The sequence below is a fragment of the Caretta caretta genome, chromosome 6 (assembly GCF_965140235.1).
Source record: "Caretta caretta isolate rCarCar2 chromosome 6, rCarCar1.hap1, whole genome shotgun sequence".
NCBI lineage: Eukaryota > Metazoa > Chordata > Testudines > Cheloniidae > Caretta > Caretta caretta.
Window position 1 is genome coordinate 103,323,801 of NC_134211.1, and position 19,357 is coordinate 103,343,157.

Below are 19,357 nucleotides of genomic sequence, written 5' to 3' on the forward strand. Positions count from 1 at the left end.
ACTTCTTTCTTGGTAAATTGAAACCGAGGTCTTATTTTCCAAAATTATTGAGAAACCAGTCATAGTATCTCATAGCTAATAAGGCTATTTATGGGTAAGCAAAATAATTGTTTAAAGATAGGTGGATCATGTTGGTTAATTATTAATAACCAGAAAGTTTATAGGTGTGCAAGGTAAGCAATGTTAACTAAATTGCATGAAATTGAAAAAAAATACCTCCATCATTTACTTTAGAAGAAGCTATTTAACGAGCTGTCTTAAGAAAGGCCAATTAATGAAGAATCTTAAATTAAATTAAATCTCTCTATTTCTCTGTTTACTAATGTTTAGTCCCTGTCTCCTTTCATGTTTAGCCCCTCTGTGCTGTCCTGGCATACAGGTCTAAACATTTGGTGATTAACAACAGCTAATATTGTTACACTGAGTGGAGTGGCTCACAATTGTGAGTGCCTACCTCAGGGAAGACTTTCAGAAACAGGGCACATACCCCAAACTGATGGTGTGTTCTATAATTAGATTTCACCAAGCCAGCACCAAATGTGAAAGTTCTGAATCACTATACCATTCTTACCATGGTATCACAGACTGTCCCCTTAGACTGTCCATCCTATCTTGCCATCCAGAGAAACTGGACTTTGTGATAAAATAACTTAAGCCAAAAAGTACACCACATCATGTTTCTCCCAGTCCCAAGAGACCAGTCACTTACCCCAGATCAATTGGTACTCCAGATCTTATACCAGACAACACTAGTAAACTAATTAAAGATTTATTAGCTAAGAGAAGTAAATGAGAGTGATTGAGAGGTTAAAGCAGATAAAATATATGTACAGGTGAATCACAGTTTGTAATTCCAAATGATGGCAGTGATGTAATAAACTGTCCGTTTCCCCAAAGTCTTTAAAGGGTACCCAGGATCTCTCTGGGGATCTCCGCTTTACATCTGGTACACTTCCCTGTAAGAGTCCAAACAGTTGAGAGATGAAGGATCTTTCTTTGAATCCCTTCTTATAGCTTCTTCTCACAGAAAACAAGCTGACAGTCTTTCTCTACCCATGTGGACTTTTCCTTTGATAATGGTGAGCGAGGAGTGCACTTTGTGAGTGATGGCCATTTGCTTTGGAATTAAGACTTTTTCTGATAAAGTCCTTCATTAACATTCACAAGGCTTCTTTGACGTCTGATGGTATTAGTTATGGGGTATTTATAATGTAAATATTTGCTATTACATTATGACAGGACACAGATAAGTAAAAACAATGCATATAACATCTGTGACACATCATGTGACACATCAGTGCCCCTCTGCCATGTACATTGGCCAAACCGGACAGTCTCTTCCTAAAAGAATAAATGGACACAAATCAAACATCAGGAACGGTAACATATAAAAGCCAGTAGGAGAACACTTCAGTCTCCCTGGACATTCAATAACATATTTAAAAGTAGCCATCCTGCAACAAAAAAACTTCATAAATGGACTTCAAAGATAAACTGCAGAGCTGCAATTCATTTGCAAATTTATCACCATTAATTTGGGCTAGAATAGGAACTGGGAGTGGCTGGCTCACTACAAAAGCAATTTTCCCTCTCTTGGTATTGACACCTCCTCATCAATTATTGGGAGTGGACCACATCCACCCTGATTGAATTGGCCTTGTCATCAGTGGTTCGCCACTTGTAAGGTAACTCCCTTCTCTTCATGTGCCAGTATATTTATGCTTGTATCTGTAATTTTCACTCCATGGATCTGTAGAAGTGGTTTTTTACCCACGAAAACTTATGCCTAAATAAATTTGTTAGTCTTTAAGGTGCCACTGGACTCCTTGTCGTTTTTGTGGTTACAGACTAACACAACTACCCCTCTGATTCTTGACAATGAATACTGTTCCTTAGTCATTGCATCACTGCAAAAGGATTGGAAAATATGCCTTATGGTAATAGACTCAAGGAACTCAATCTGTTTAGCTTAACAAAGAGAAGGTTAAGGGGTGACTTGATCACAATCTATAAGTACCTACATGGGGAACATATATTTGATAATGGGATCTTCAGTCTAGCAGATAAAGATATAATAATGCAATGGCTGGAAGTAAGTGGAAATAAGGCCTATGTTTTTAACGATGAAAGTAATCAACTATTGGAACAATTTAACAAATATCATGATGGATTCCCCATTACTGACAATTTTTAAATCAAGATTGGATGTTTTTCTAAAAGGTATACTCTAGGAATTATTTTGGGGAAGTTGTATGATCTGTGCTCTACAGGAGGTTGGACTAGATGATCACAATGGTCCCTTCTCGCCTTAGAATCTGTGAAAGCCACACCGTGAGTGTTCATAGGAACATGGCACAGTGCGGATTTAATACTAAAATTAAAAAGTAATGTATAATGCTCTTTGTTCATCTCTAACTTTTACTCTTCTTTCTAGCTAGAGGGCATGGAACATCAGATTCAAGCCTGATGCAAACTAATTCACATGAATGGAGCTGTACTTACTTAGAGGAGGTCTGGGTTGAGGATAAAGACTATTACTAGATATCTTGTAACGAAACTTCCAGTTTTGTTTTTAGTTTAGCTAGGAAAGTGTTTGCACTTGTGCAGACCCTTTCTTTCACTTTCTTTTCTTTGAGTTATGTAATCTTAGGTGCCCATCACTATGGAATCCAAATAACTTGCAAAAACTAGGGAGCATTGACTGCACTCTCAGAGGGCTGTAATCTCATTCTCCTTTCCCAGCTGATTATTTTTTTGGGGGGGGAATGGGGAATAGGGAAGGAGAGGCATTATTTATCCATCCTTCTGTCTTCTTCTCCACCCCACTCTCATGGATCTGCTACTTCAGGTAGATCACTTGTTCTTGTTTTGCAAATTAGTCTCTGTAGCCATTTTTCTTTTAGTGAAGTCTGTTTCTCATTTACTTTTGTAGTCAAGCGACCCATCTCAGAATGGATATGCTTTCCAGACTTTTTCCCAGTTCCTCTTTACTCAGAAGCATGTCATAAAGGTTTTTGGGTATTTTTGTTGTTGTTTTTTTGACTAGAGATGCATTAATTTGGGAGGGGGGCGGGGGGGACTATAGCAGCTGTAAATGTAGTGAGTATTCACTTCTAGTCCAAGTTGAAATTACTGTTTTGTTCCTTTCATGTTCGAAAGAGTGATAGTTAGTGTTAGTTGACCACAGTTGTCTGGCCTGAGTGTGCTTGGACCAATGGTAATGTAATACTTGTTGTGTCTCCTTGGGACACTATAGGACAAGTTCAGAAAACAGGTGACTTGTAACCACTCTGGCTAGTGGCTTTAGATCTAATCATTCTATATGCCACCTGAATATTTACTGAGAAACAGTCATGGTTTTTTCCAGAGGAAAATCTTCAAGTAAGCATAGATGATACACCTATACCAACAATAGCTCTGGCATATTGGAAAGTTTTCTTTTGTGGATTTAACCTGGTGAGAAATAAACTCCAGCTCAGATTCTTTTTCAGGAAAAAAAGCGAACTCTGGGGGTGCATCTTAAAAACCCACCTTGTCAAGATAGGAAAAAAAATATAAAAAATACTTCAAATGTTTAAATCTTAAGGATTTACATAGAAAGAGTTCTAGGAATTTGGTTTATGAAAAAAGAACATGTCTCCTGGTGTGCCTTCAGCTAACTTAAGCAAACATTCCTCCAAGAGAGGCAGAAGTGCCACAATATGGGAAATATATGAATGTTTCTATTAATAACCATAAATAGTAATACCCTTCCTGTAACTTTATTAAATAGCTCATTTTGGATTAGGGAACGCAGGAACTGGAAGAGTTACTTAGATTATAAAATCTTCAGGGCAGGGATATCTGTTTTTTGTGGTTTCGGTTGGGATTTTTTTTGGACTTGATCAAGCAGAGTCTATGCTAAATAAAAACATAACAGAGAAAAGGAAGATGACAATTTAAATAGGGGTTTTAATCTATTCTGTGTTTTTAGTATGCACTTTAATGTGCAACTATATGGTATGCATCTCACATTATCTTTATCTCCAGATTAAAAACCTAACTGTAACTTCTTTTTAAAGGTGCACTGCAAGTTTTTAGACATCACATGTTTATAGTATTCTACAAGAAAACAACACGTATAACATGATTTCATAATGGATTATCAGGTGGATTTAGGCATGGGACACATTGCTAGGGGCAGACATAATATGGGTCTTACACTTTTATCTCTGAACATTTCTGCCATTTGAAATGAGGTGTTCTAAGAGTAGTTAGTTGTTAGGGCAAGAGAGTGGTAATTAAGATTCCTGGATTTTATTCCTTGCTCTTTCACTGTATCTCTCTCTGATCTTGGGTAAATTACAAACCTTCTCTTTGCCTTGATTTACCTGTCTGTAAAATGGGGATGATGATCTTCCTTATAATGGTATTGGGAGGTTTTCTTCATACTATTAAAATTCATTCAGATCTTTGATGAATGATGTTTTGTAAGGGCAAAGAATCCATCGTTATCCTATTACTCAGGCTCTTTAAGCCCACTACAGAGAATATTAATGTTCTTTTCCTGAACTCTGTTCTTTCACTGACTACCGCTTAATTGTTGTTTTTCCTTTCTCTCTGTCACCTGAACACTTCCCTCTGCTAGTGAGTTTGGTTAAGCTGATGCTGTTCAAAGCAGTATCTACAAAATGCTGGTTATAGGACAGTGTGGAGAACCCTTTCTGTCAAGTCTCATGGCTGCAACAGCACAAATAAATAAATATTCTATAAATAAATGAAGGTCTCTTTAGTGCACACATGGAACTCTGGAGCTCTCTATGCATTGGAGTAAGACTAAACCACTAAGTACAGTATGTCACGTCTAAGTTAAATTCTGCCTCAGAAAGTCCACCGGCAAGCAAGCCAAGTCAGATCCCAAATACAAGTATTCTGCGTTACAGCATTTCTCAGTCCTGAATATATATCATTGTGCTGTCCCAGTGGCTGTTTTACTAGATTCTTTCTTTTTTCTCAATGCTGTTTTTTTTCCTAGAGACAGATGTTGATATTAGCACACTGAATATGTGGGCCAGATCTTCAGGTGGTTTAAACTGGCATAACTCCATTGAAATCAATGGAGTTGCACCCAGCTGAGGATCTGGTTCACTGAACTTAATCATGATGCATCCAAAGGAAAGATGCAATCATTTTAAAGAAGATGTCCATCTAATTTTAGTATATGTGCGTGAGATTACTGTCTATGCTTTATTTATTCTTTCCACTGCAAAATGTCACACTCTGTCAAGGTTCCTTCCCCACTCTGAACTCTAGGATACAGATGTGGGGACCTGCATGAGAGACCCCCTAGGCTTATTCTTCCTCAAGGTACAAACTTTGCCTTGTCCTTGACCCCTATGCTGGCACCACCAAGTGTGTTAAACAAAGAACAGGGAAAGAGCCCACTTGGATACATCTTCCCCCCAAAATATCCCCCCAAGCCCTACACCCCCTTTCCTGGGGAAGGCTTGAAAAAATCCTCACCAATTTGTATAGGTGAACACAGACCCAAACCCTTGGATCTTAAGAACAATGAAAAAGCAATCAGGATCTTAAAAGAAGAATTTTAATTAAAGAAAAGTAAAAGAATCACCTCTGTAAAATCAGGATGGTAAATACCTTCCAGGGTAATCAGACTAAAAACATAGAGAATCCCTCTAGGCAAAACCTTAAGTTACAGAAAGACACAAAAACAGGAATATATGTTCCATTCAGCACAACCTGTTTTACTAGCCACTTAACAAAAGGAAATCTAATGCATTTCTAGCTAAATTACTTACTAACTTAACAGAAGTTCTGTGGAGCATTCCTGATCTGGTCCTGGCAAAAGCATCACACAGACAGACAGACCCTTTGTTCCCCCGCCTCCAGCTTTGAAAGTATCTTGTCTCCTCATTGGTTTATTTTGGTCAGGTGCCAGCAAGGTTATCTTAGCTTCTTAACCCTTTACAGGTGAAAGGGTTTTGCCTCTGGCCAGGAGGGTTTTTATAGTTCTGTATGCAGAAAGGTGGTTACCCTTCCTTTTATATTTATGACACAGTCCTTTTGGGATAATCATACTGTTAGGAATAATTTTAAAATAATGGTTTGTGAGAGGAAAATAGTTTCACAAAAGACCATTTAAGATCAGTGTAGTGGACATGTGGATCACAATCAAGACCACAGCCCTGAGATCAGATCTGTTTAAACTTGGTTGGTGCTAGACAGATTCTGGCATTGTGTTCATCACCATTGTGGATGGGCCTAATGGCAGAAAAGTTATATACATTTCTATTTCATATTCTTTTAGGTGAGGTTCCTCCAGGGAGAGATGGGAAGTTAAAGTATATTTGCTTGTTCCACTGAATTTCTGTCTGTCATGTTCATTCTGTCACCTGCTTTGCGGCCTGATCCCAAATCCAGTGAAGTCAATGGGAAGACTCTTGTTAACTTCAATGGGCTTTGGATCAGGCTGTTGCACAATCTGTCTTCCAGAGTGAATATGTATCAGGCACAGCACTCTTTCTTTTTGGGCTGACCATGAATCAGTTGCAACAGGAAATGGAAGTAATTGTAAATGATTCACACTTTGCTGAGGAAAAGCTGTCCTTGATCTATGTGTGCTTGTGACAGATGAGGGAACATAATTGAAATCAGCTGTTTGATACAGTGTATCTGCTATTTCTCACGGCTTGAACCTGACCTGAGTAGCTAAGACTATTGAAACTATTGAATAACAATTAGAGGATGACAGGTTTCAGAGTAGCAGCCATGTTAGTCTGTATCTGCAAAAAGAAAAGGAGTACTTGTGGCACCTTAGCGACTAACAAATTTATTTGAGCATAAGCTTTTGTGAGCTGCAGTGGAAAATAATTTTCTTTTCCACTGCATGCGTCCGATGAAGTGAGCTGTAGCCCACGAAAGCTTATGCTCAAATAAATTTGTTAGTCTCTAAGGTGCCACAAGTACTCCTTTTCTTTTTAATTAGAGGCTGAGAGAGTCTTATTACCGGTACTTACTTTCTGCTTAAGAGGTAGTTTATGCAGGGTACAAGTTCACAATTTTTCAAAAATCCAAGCCCCTTTTTGGTTTTGGGTCACCAAGTGGTGGGATCACTATAGAGACAACACATTGCACCTGTAATCCTCAGGAACTGTTTCTGGGTTCAAAACCCTTGGAAGTCCTATCCAGCTCTCTTTGGTTTGAATAAAGGTAGCTTCACTCCACCACTTCTAGGGCCAGAGTTTCAAAAACAGGCTTTAAAATGGCAAGGTTCCATTTTCAATACCCAAGTTTTTGCACCCACAATTTTGGAGTTTAGATTGAGATCGATGTTCTCTCTAATATTTATTTTTTCTCCTGTGTAAGGGGAAAAATGGCTGTCTGAGCTCAAGTTTTTAAACCTCTGAATGCAGTCTCTCCCTCTTCCATTCTCTTCCCCTACTTACTTTAGCCCTCCATTCATTTAACCTAGCTCTTCATTCACCCATTGACCTGCTGTCTCTCTACATTCATTCCATACACAATATCCATTATTACTGCCTCTTTACCACTCACTCTCACTTTTTCACTTTTTCTTCCCCTTTCTCACTCTCTTCTGCAGCAGTTAAAACAGGATGTTCAAGTGTGTGTAGGTGACATTTGAATACGATACTCTTCATGTTGTTGTGCAGTGTGTCAGCCACCACAATCTATTCTGGGATTTAAAAAATATGTTCTCTATCTTAAACTGTAAAATTTCAAAGCATCTTTCAAAACTCATTCATACTTTTTAAGTCCCAAAAGTCAGTATCAAGCTCTGGCTGTTGCCCTTAAGGTTACTGTCATATGTTTTGGAGATATCTTCTGTATGCACTGGGTTGTTCATCAGGCAGTCAAGTCTTTGGAAAGACAAGTAACAGTGGAAGCCAGTTGGTCCAGTATGTATAATGGCTCACATTTGTGCAGTGCCTTGAATCAAAAAGGACCCTAAAATATGTTTAGAGAGCTGTAGAGATTTTGTTTCATTCTTGACCAAAATGGAGCCACCTCTATGAATAAACTTATTGGTATAACCATTTGGACAACAAGTGAAAACAGATGCTTTATGTAACTCATTCTGCAAGAGGAAATTTATATGTGCAGAATATATTCACTGCTTCTAGAATTTGTGTACAAGCAGGGATGCAATCAGAATTTTCCTAAGGAGCAGTCCCAGAACTCTTCCTCCCTGTGCCTGAACCAAGCCTCAATCTCTCTTCCCCTGTTCCCAGGCCTGCACTCTCTTCACTGATGCCTCCACGCCCAGCCCTGCACTCTCCCCTCTGCACCCAGCTCAACGCATGTTCCTTTCCTAGTGCCCCACACTCTTCTTCCCCCCTCTCCTCCATAGTCTCATACCCAGTTCTGAGCTCTCTTCCCCCTGCAACTAGCTCCATGGTCTCCCTGCCCCACACCCAACCCCAAGCTCTTACCCAGAGAGGTGTTCAGTCTGAAGGGCACCATCCTCACCAAGGGACAGATGGTTCTTGGAGTCCCAGACCTCATCCTCTGTCATCTCCTCTTCCCCAGGAAACACTCAAAGCCCAGATCCAATTCTCCCACCATCCTGGAGACTGAGGTTCCTGGTGCCCCCATTCTGCTTCTCTCCAGTGGCTGGGGGTGCTTCGTTATAGAGGTGCTGAAAGGACTGTATAGGTGGGGGGTGGGGGAGCAAGCAGGCTCACAGGGTTGCAGAGCCAACCAGATTTGTTGACAGACGGGCAGCCAGGCCAAATCTGAGTGAGTGGCATTGCAACCTGTCATGTGAGTCCTTTTAAACACATTCACATTTATGATCCTGAAGGTTTTTCTAAAATACAGTTTTTTGAAATGTTACCACATAGTAATTAATGTTTAAAGTTAGTTAAAGAAATAGATGACCCTTAGAAGAATGAGATTATTGTAGTACATTTGCTCTGGCAGACTCACAAAATGGTCTCTTATCTGAATTAGAATTCCTTTTGGCAATTCTTCAATAAGAAAATGAAATAAGAAGGTTCAATTGAGCAAACTGATCTTGGTAAACATGGTTACTATGAATACATAGCTACAATATTATCCAGTTAAGTATTGTTTTTCTAATCACATTTAAACTCCATTGGATTGTTCATATTTAGTAACACAAGTCAAATTAAGCAAGGCACTGAAAGTTAGTTGACTCATTTATTTTTTCATAGTTTAAAGTCTATGTAGATTTTATCGAGATTCAACCAAGGCACATTTAGTGGACAAAGTGAAGAGCAGGAAGGGAAAGTGTTTTTGGAAAACCAGATATTCTATGGGAAAAGTGTTTCAAATTCAAATGTAAAAAGGCAAACATGGCTATCATAATTGACACAGCAGTGTTTCTTATAATAGAGCTCAACTATATTTTATGGTTTCAGATTTTTTGTTGTCCCTTATTTACAACACAATCTTAGAAGCTTAAAAATACAAGTCCAGATTCTTTTGTCCAGTTGAGATGTGCTTGTCATGGGAGGACAAGGTGGCTTTACACCATTTTAGTAACATAACAGTCCTGGGGCTAGCTGGAGACATGTTTGGGCCCCAACCCTGGAAATATTTGTGTGTTCTTAACATTGTGCATTTGGGTAGTTCCAAGTTAATGGGACTACTTGCATGCATAAAGTTAAGTGTGTGTAAGTATATGCAGGAATGGGCCCGTGGCTCCTGGTATAATTTAAAGCAGCCTTAAGGATGCTTTAAATTATATTTGGCTGTTTATGGCCCCAAAGGACTGTTCTGGAAGCTAGAAATCGCTGCAGTGCCAAGGTGATCTGAATCTGCCCTCTGTCTTATGAGCACACTCCTAATGCCAGGGAAGCTGGATCTCAGGGGCCCATACATATAATACAGAAGTATAATCTCTCTTAAATTTTATACCAATTTTATATGAAGACAGAGTGTCTTCTATTTCTTACTGTCATTTACCATCAGATAATTCTTCAATTTAATAGATATACTGACATCTGTCTTTTTAATAATTTGCTCCCAAATCTCATGTTGGGGTTGTTTTTCTTCTATTCCCAGATGTCTATTTAGGATCACAGTACAGCTTGAGACATGGTAGTGCATAACCCACTTACTAGTCTCTTTCAAGAGCAGTATTGTCTGTAGAGTCTCCCTGGTAATGGGTGTGTTTATTTTAGCAACTCAATTTGTAGTTCTGCTTCTTCTCATTCTTTGCCCAACCTGTGGTCTTAAAGTGAAGTGATTGTATCAGAATGATAGTTCCTTCTATGGGATTGGGTCCAGTTTTCATATAGTTATTACAATGTCAGCTAAGTAAATTATTAGATTCTTTTATTTCTGTTGTTACAATAACTTCTATTTATAGCGCTATAATTAAAATGTGAGCATAGTTAACGTTTCCTCTCATGAAAGCAAGAACTACTGCATATCAGATATGCATTGCAGTGGTGGAAGGAACAGATGTCTCTTCTACAGAAAATATCATTTTCTTATGTTAAAGGAACACTAGAAATCTAGTCTTTTGTTAAAAATAGTCTAAAGCAACACATCTGCGGACTGACAACAAGCACATTTTCCTACTTTTTAAAAAGTTTTTCTTTCCTCTATTGCTATATTAAAAATAAACATGAAACAATGTCAAAAGTACAAAAAAATCCTTCTACCAGTTAAATAATGTTAGATGTTACTTGTAATAATAGTAGGTTTAAAAATTGGACAGAAGTGTAATGATTTTTAAATCATTATAAATATTATCTCAAAATCTTAAAGTTAAAAGTAAACGAAGACTACATAGGATCATAGATTAATTTTACATAACTAGTAACTAATCCTTGTACTGCATGAGGAAGCTTTGTTGACCATGTGGTTGCTATTATTGACAGTGATATTTATCTGCATTTGTTGTTTGCCTTGGCAACCAGTGTACTTTACAGGAGGAGAACTGAAAACTTGGAAATGGAATTGATGTTGAGTAATCCCTATAAGGACTGAATCCTGCAAGGTACTGAGCCCTCTCAATTTCCCATTCATATAAAAACAGAAGTCAAAGGGGTTCAGTACCTTGCAGGGTTAGGCCCTTAAATCCTAACACCTGGAACAAAGTAGATATTATGTTGAAAGGATCATGTAGCAGGATACACAGTCATAACGAAAGCAGTACATACAGCATCCCTTGAATGCATTGAGGCACTAACCCTGAGGCACACTAGCTTTCAGTATCCAACAAGATATACATTTCATAAAGACAAGGAGAGGGATTTTCATGTTGGCCTAATTTTGCTCCCATGGAAGTCAATGGTGTTTTACCATTGGCTTCCATGGAAGCAGATTTAGGGCAACATGAAGCACTTTGGAAAATCTCATTCAACTATTTTAGTGTTATTTGTTACTTTTACAATTCTTTAAAATTTTAAATGTACATGTTAGCAGTTGAATGGTGACAGATCAACAGCCATGGAGACTTAATGTCCTATATGTATACCCAAAACAGTCACAGTGTTCCACCCATGTTCTCACCCTTGAACGGGGTTGGCAACCTTTAAGTGTACAAGAATAGATGAAAAAAGAAAAGGAGTACTTGGGGCACCTTAGAGACTAACCAATTTATTTGAGCATAAGCTTTCGTGAGCTACAGCTCACTTCATTGGATGCATAAAGTGGAAAGTACAGTGAGGAGATTTTATATACACACAGACCATGAAAAAATATACATTGTAAGGAGAGTGATCACTTAAGATGAGCTATTACCAGGGGTGGGGGGAGAGAAAACCTTTTGAAGTGATGATGAAGGTGGGCCATTTCCAGCACATTTCCAGGAGTTAATAAGAACGTCTGAGGAACAGTGAGGGGGGGGGGGGGAGGAGGAATAAACAAGGGGAAATAGTTTTACTTAGTATAATGACTCAACCACTCCCAGTCTCTATTCAAGCCTAAGTTAATTGTATCCAATTTGCAAATTAATTCCAATTCAGCAGTCTCTAGTTGGAGTCTGTTTTCAAAGTTTTTTTGTTGAAGGATAGTCACTTTAAGGTCAGAAATCGTGTGACCAGAGAGATTGAAGTGTTCTCCGACTGGTTTATGAATGTTATAATTCTTGACATCTAATTTGTGTCCATTTATTCGTTTACGTAGAGACTGTCCAGTTTGCCCAATGTACATGGCAGAGGGGCATTGCTGGCACATGATGGCATGTATCACATTGGTAGATGTGCAGGTGAACGAGCCTCTGATAGTGTGGCTGATGTGATTAGGCCCTATGATGGTGTCCCCTGAATAGATATGTGGGCACAGTTGGCAACGGGCTTTGTTGCAAGGATAGGTTCGTGGGTTAGTGGTTCTGTGGTGTGGTGCGTGGTTGTTGGTGAGTATTTGCTTCAGGTTGGGGGGCTGTCTGTAGGCAAGGATTGGCCTGTCTCCCAAGATTTGTGAGAGTGATGGGTCGTCCTTCAGGATAGGTTGTAGATCCTTGATAATGCGTTGGAGACGTTTTAGTTGGGGGCTGAAGGTGATGGCTATAGGCGTTCTGTTATTTTCTTTGTTAGGCCTGTCCTGTATTAGGTGACTTCTGGGTAGTCTTCTGGCTCTGTCAGTCTGTTTCTTCACTTCAGCAGGTGAGTATTGTAGTTGTAAGAATGCTTGATAGAGATCTTGTAGGTGTTTGTCTCTGTCTGAGGGGTTGGAGCAAATGCAGTTGTATCGTAGAACTTGGCTGTAGACAATGGATTGTGTGGTGTGGTCTGGGTGAAACCTGGAGGCATGTAGGTAGGAATAGCGGTCAGTAGGTTTCCGGTTTATGTGACCATCGTTTATTAGCACTGTAGTGTCCAGGAAGTGGATCTCTTGTGTGGACTGGTCCAGGCTGAGGTTGATGGTGGGATGGAAATTGTTGAAATCATGGTGGAATTCCTCAAGGGCTTCTTTTCCATGGGTCCAGATGATGAAGATGTCATCAATATAGCACAAGTAGAGTATGGGCATTAGGGGACGAGAGCTGAGGAAGCGTTGTTCTAAGTCAGCCATAAAAATGTTGGCATACTGTGGGGCCATGCAGGTACCCATAGCAGTGCCACTGATCTGAAGGTATACATTGTCCCCAAATGTGAAATAGTTATGGGTGAGGACAAAGTCACAAAGTTCAGCCACCAGGTTTGCCGTGACATTATCGGGAATAGTGTTCCTGATGGCTTGTAGCCAACTGTGCCCACATATCTATTCAGGGGACACCATCATAGGGTATATTTTTTCATGGACTGTGTGTATATAAAATCTCCTCACTGTACTTTCCACTTTATGCATCCAATGAAGTGAGCTGTAGCTCATGAAAGCTTATGCTCAAATAAATTGGTTAGTCTCTAAAGTGCCACAAGTACTCCTTTTCTTTTTGCGAATACAGACTATCACGGCTGCTACTTGGATACCTGTCAAAGAATAGATGAAGTTCATTCTCCATGACCATTCTGGTAAGGATTACCAGTTGTGATGATATATGATATTTTTGTTTGTTTACTTTCTCTCTTCTTTAGAATTTGACTGAGACCACCAAACGCATTTCCCATATTCCACTGAGCAGCCATCAGGAAAAAATACAACTTTTGGTTACTATATGCTGCTTAACAATGTCTTCCTTTACAGGCGAGGAATCAAAGTGGAGCTCATGCCCTCCTTATATTGAGAACTATAGTCTTGGGCCCTAAACAAATAAGGCAGGCCTCTGGATCATGCCCCATACTCTTTCTACCACCTTCCTCTAGCCTACTTCTGTCATCTCTCTTTCCCGTATAGCCAACCCTGTCCCTAAGTTTCTTTAGCACAGGGGTAAAGACGCAGTTCCTTAGGGTTTCTTCCCTCTTGGTACAGAGTAAATAAAATACACAATAAAGCTCCCTTTCCTCAACGTTCAGTGGTAGGCCAGGTCACAGTCATTCCAAAAGACACCCCTCAAAGGATGGCTTTCCTGTCTTCTCATACTGGTCTGGCTGTCTAGCCACATCTATATCCAGGAGCTTCCAAGTGTGTGACCTTGATTTACACTAATAGCCCCCAGCTGTCTTCCTATTTCTCTTTTAATATTGTTCAGGCTTGTTCCCTGGAGAGCTCATGAGCTGTAGGCATGTCTGATCTTTACATCTTCACCCTCTTCTTTCCACAAAAAGACTCTGGTCTCCCTGGCAGGGTGTAGACCACACTGTTACCCCTGCTTGGATTTGAACTTGTGTTTTAGAGACAAAAGGTGTGAGTATTTACAGTTTGACAAATTTTTCACAAATTGAGTAGGACTGTCAGTCAGTAGGTGTGCTTGCAGATTGCACTATGCTGTCATAATTGGTTGATTTGCTGGCATTCGATTCCTTCACATTCAATGCTTCTTTTGCAGAAGCGCAAATTAAATAACCCGGCCACAAAATACACAGCACGTGGCTTCAGAGTCTTCCAAAAATGATATTCTCTCATCCAAGGCGCTGAATCACTATTACAGGCTACAGTGCCCATTCATTAGAGCCTGCGGGTTTATAAGGGCTACTAAATTTAAGAAATAACAATAGATACAGCACAAAGTAATTCAGCTGTAACCAGCTGGCGAATCTTTTGAGCTAGATTGTGGCATTTAGCCACAGTCCTAAGTAAGGGACAGTATGCAGTTGCACTGGCTGAGTATGAGCTTGGGGAGACATTGTGCCTCATCATTCTCTGGTATGTAGCACAGAGCAGAATGCACCACACTCTTCAGACCAGTGCAGAGAAGAGGTAGGGTCATGGACCTGCCCTCACTTTATCTATCTTTCTGCTTTCAGGTAATATGCACCTTTTGGGGAGCATATGGGGAGTAGTTCTTGGCCTTCGCATGATGCCCAAGAAAGAGAAGGTTTTGCACCCGTCCTCCTTCCAGAGACACATGTACCTGAATGAGGGTCAGGGACTATCGGACTCTTCATTTTAAAAAATTTTTTCTGAATGTACTTTAAGAATATTTTAAAAAATTAACAATACAGTTAATATAGGACTGATTGCTGCAAACCTTCTCTCATGTGAGAGAGGACTACTCCCTGTAGGAAAGATTTGTTGGATCTGGCCCAAATTTCCAAAGATTAATACCATATGCACACTAAATATCTACAGGGGTTGATGTTTATTAGTACTGTATTAATAGATATAAATATTTAATAGTTCCGATGTTAATTTTCTAGATAACAGGTGCATTTAGTTTCTCTAAGGACTTTATTGCCTTTATCTTATGCCCAGGTTTGCTGTTTGTTTTTTGTTAAACACCAACATTGTACTCAACACCATTCAAGACACCAAAGAAAACATGTTTTGTGCCCTGAGGAGCTTACACAGTAAAGGTCCAAACCTGGAAACACTTAGTACTGAGTGTAGACTATAATTTCAGTGGGACTACTCAAGTTAAAAGCAGTTATTTTTCATGTCCAGTAGAAAGTGTTTGTAGCATCTGGCCTTAAATAGATAACACAGAAAATACATGGAGACCCAGAAGAGGTTGGTCTTACTTTTTAAAAAGCAATGCATTTGGTGATGGGTGATTACCTTTTTTTTATTATTAACATTCACATTTGGGGGAGTCAGAGGAGAAGTGTGAGTTAAATGTTGATTTTGTTTTGATTTTTGTGAACTATAAATATATGAATATATTCTGGCTTCAATTTCTTAGCATTTAGTACAGGACATGGTGAAGGATGTACTGGTCATCTGCAGTATACAATGGTAATCCACCAATTATTAATAAGCTTCCTAGGTAATTTTGATTTTCTTATTTTCTTTCTTATTTAGGGCTAGATTCTGGAACCCTTACTCACATCAATAGGATTTTCTTGTGTAGTTAAATACTGTTCAGCATGAGTAAGGGTTATAGATCTGACTTTCGATAATGTGACTCTTCTAGATGTTCATTTTCCTTAAAGTGCTTCTTTAAAAATTTCATATCACTTGCTGTCCAATGTCAGGAACTTTCTCAACCTTTTCAGTAAAAAAGGACCCTGTCTCTTAAGTTCTTCCCGTTGACTTCAGCTGGAGTTCCATGTGAGGTGGGCTTGCAGGATTGGATTCAAAGTTCTTCTGCACATGTCCCAAGTAGTAACAATACAATAGTTTCAAGTTCTAAACATTTTCTATAATTTTGTTTCACCATGTATTTTAGTGAAACAAAACAGATGATGTGATATAAAGATTTTTATCATTATTGGTGATGTCATTCCAAACTCAGACTAATAATAATAATAATATTCACACAGTCACATTATGTTATATACATATAAGGTTATACAGTTGTGCCAAGTTTAAATTTGGCCATATTTTCTGTCTGCACAATCTGCAGACAGGATTTTTTTGTTTATGTTCCCAACATTATATTTTTGAAGATGCAAATTTAGAGAGGTTTTTTTGAAAATTTGACCCACAATGTTGTGAATATGTCCATGGTTACAAACTGAAGAAAGATGGAAAAAATACCCAAAGATTTATTTCTGAATTTTTGTACATAAATGATATTGTCTGCATGAAATTTGCTTACAAAAAAGGGTGATCTAAATTGCCTTAAAGTATAGGGCTCTGGCAGAGCTTTCCTGCAGTTAATGCTATTAATAGAGGAACAATTTCTCTATAACATTGCATTTACTGTGACCTCTAAAGGAAATAACTATGTAGCATTTATTTTGGTATATCATACAGTATTAAAACTGTCTTAATCTGAACATTTAGAGATAATTCACTTTAATTCTGGAGACCTGAGTAGCTAAAGAGAAGAATCCACAATGCTACTGCTTCAGTAGTAATATAAGAAAAATCTCCCACAGTTGGAAAATTACAGGCTGTGTGGAGGTGTTGAAATGCCTCCAGCTCCAAATTCTGAATTGGCAGTAAGCCAGTCACTGTGAGTAGTTCTCATTTAAAGGGGAAGGCACTCCTTTTCTTTAAGTTTCTTATTCACAAAGCTGATGGTATTTTGTCATAGTATCTGTTGATTAAGATGTACAGTTAAATTCCATTTTGCTGAATTTCAGGAAGCAAATCACTGTCCTTCAGCCAGGTAATGCCTTTGTTTCTCTAAGATTTTGTTGGAATTGTGCAAGTAATGTGATTAGCATGTGAGCCTTCGAAGAATTATTAAACAAATCACTAACACACACATAATCAACATTAGACACATTAGTGTTATTGCTTGAAATAAAATAATGAAATATTGATGTTTGATTTTTCAAAAACAACAACAAAGCAATAAACCACGTCCATCACAAAATAACTAATCATTTAATGTAAACCTATTCATGGTAACTGAGTTAATAACATCCTTTCATTCAGTTTTAAATAAAGGTTTAAAAACATGTTTTGGAAACTTTGTAAAATTGTACTTAAATTGTCATTTTAAATTTTCTGTTCTCTAATCTAGTTCACCCTAATTTTGAATGGTTTTAAGAAAAAGATTTGAATATAGCTGTGAGTGTTGAAACTGACTAACATAACTGTGTTTGTGGACAATGTTTTTAAACCAGGGAACACTTGTGCAGATGAGACACTTAATGAGACCTCCTGCCTTCTACTGGAGCATCGTGTATTTAAAAGTGATATGATAATTAGCCATACAAGTGGGTTGTAATACTTTTAAGAATGTCATCCTAATTTCAGTTAGGGAAGTAGCCTAGTTATCTTAATAGATGTATTAAAAAAACCCAAAATATTAATGCACTTCTCAAGTTGGATGTTATTGTAAACTATAGTTGCATTCTTGGTAAAATTACAGTCTATATTCTTGAGATAAGGTAGAAAGAAAGAGGGAATGAGAGAGGATGAGAAAAGGAGAAGAGTTGGATAGCCAACATGCAAAATCTTTTTCATGTATGTTATTTTTCTATATCTTATTTGTCAAACTATTTCTATTAGAGTTTGGACTAATTTGGCTCCAAAACAGTTTCTAGATGTCAATAAAACAGTCTGTTGTTCTGAAGATTAATTGTCAACCTTTAATTTGATAACATTTTAATTAATATTCTAGTCTATACAGTAGTCATGTTGTGGAATTTCAGTGTGCTTTGTTTGTATTTCAATGTGGTATTCTGAAAGATCAGAAGATGAAAAAAATAATAAAACTGAATATTGTAAAATAAAGTTTTAAATTACAGTCAACATTCTTAAGCCTGCTGCTGTGAGAGGAAAGTGACATAATGGAGGTAAAGTCGCAATATTAAAACAAAAAAAACTTCAAAAACAGACTCCAACGAGAGACTACTGAATGGGAATTAATTTGCAAACTGAACACCATTAAATTAGGTTTGAGAAAAGACTAGGAGTGGATGTGTCATTACACAAAGTAAAACTATTTCCCCATGTTTATTCCTCCCCTACCCCACTGTTCCTCACACATTCTTGTAAACTGAAGTGAGCTGTAGCTCACGAAAGCTTGTGCTCAAATAAATTTGTTAGTCTCTAAGGTGGCACAAGTACTCCCTTTCTTTTTGCGAATACAGACTAACACAGCTGCTACTCTGAAACCTGCTGGAAATGGCCCACCTTGATTATAGCTACAAAAGGTTTTTTTTCTCTCCTGCTGGTAATACCTCCCCTTATCTGATCACTCTCGTTACAGTGTGTATGGTAACGCCCATTGTTTCATGTTCTCTGTGTATATAAAATCTCCCTACTGCATTTTCCACTGCATGCATCCGATGAATTGAGCTGTAGCTCACGAAAACTTATGCTCACATAAATTTGTTAGTCTCTAAGGTGCCATTAGTACTCCTTTTCTTAGATCAAATCTAAGAGTCCCCTGACCTGCCTCCCATACAAGAGATCAAAGGGAGCAAACCCTGTGGATTGTTGGGGTACGCTATACGTGAACAGTAAATATGGGAGCAACACATCCCAGTCACCCTCATGCCTGGAAACATGCATTCTAAGCATAGCTTTTAGAGTTCCATTGAACCTTTCTACAAGTCCACTAATTTCAGGGTGGTAGAGTGCAGCTTTCAAATGCTTTACCCCACACAACTCCCATAACATCTCAAAAACTACAGATATAAAATTAGTACCACAGTCTGTTAAAATTTCTTTGAGAAAGCCTACTTTGCTAAAGATAGTGAACAAAGCTGTGGCCATGGTCTCAGCTTCAAAGTTAGACAATGCTATGCCTTAGGATACCTAGTAGCAAAATCTACTACCACAAGAATATATTTCTTTGCATTCCTGGAAGGTTTAGGTCCAACAATATCTGCAGACACTCTGGCAATGCCTCTCCTTTAATGGGTAAAGGCTGCAAGGATACTTTTCTAGGTCCCTTAAATCCTTTGCGTTTCTGACACAAGTCACAGCTCCTATAGTAGGCCCTCACTGAGTCATACATAAGTGGCCAATGGGAGTTTTG

General features: G+C 38.5%; 1 protein-coding gene across 3 annotated transcripts in view; it reads left to right on the forward strand.

Moving 5' to 3' along the window:
- The window catches only part of PPP4R4 (protein phosphatase 4 regulatory subunit 4), a 136,276-nt gene that overhangs the window by 14,322 nt on the left and 102,597 nt on the right, over positions 1 to 19,357 (forward strand). Inside the window, exon 2 of one of the 3 annotated variants that reach the window (XM_048852205.2) lies at positions 17,004 to 17,029. The exons of the other annotated variants lie outside the window; for them this stretch is intronic. The gene's annotated coding sequence lies outside the window, so the exon portion shown is untranslated. The remainder of the gene's footprint in view (positions 1 to 17,003; positions 17,030 to 19,357) is intronic. 3 annotated transcript variants of the gene reach the window in all.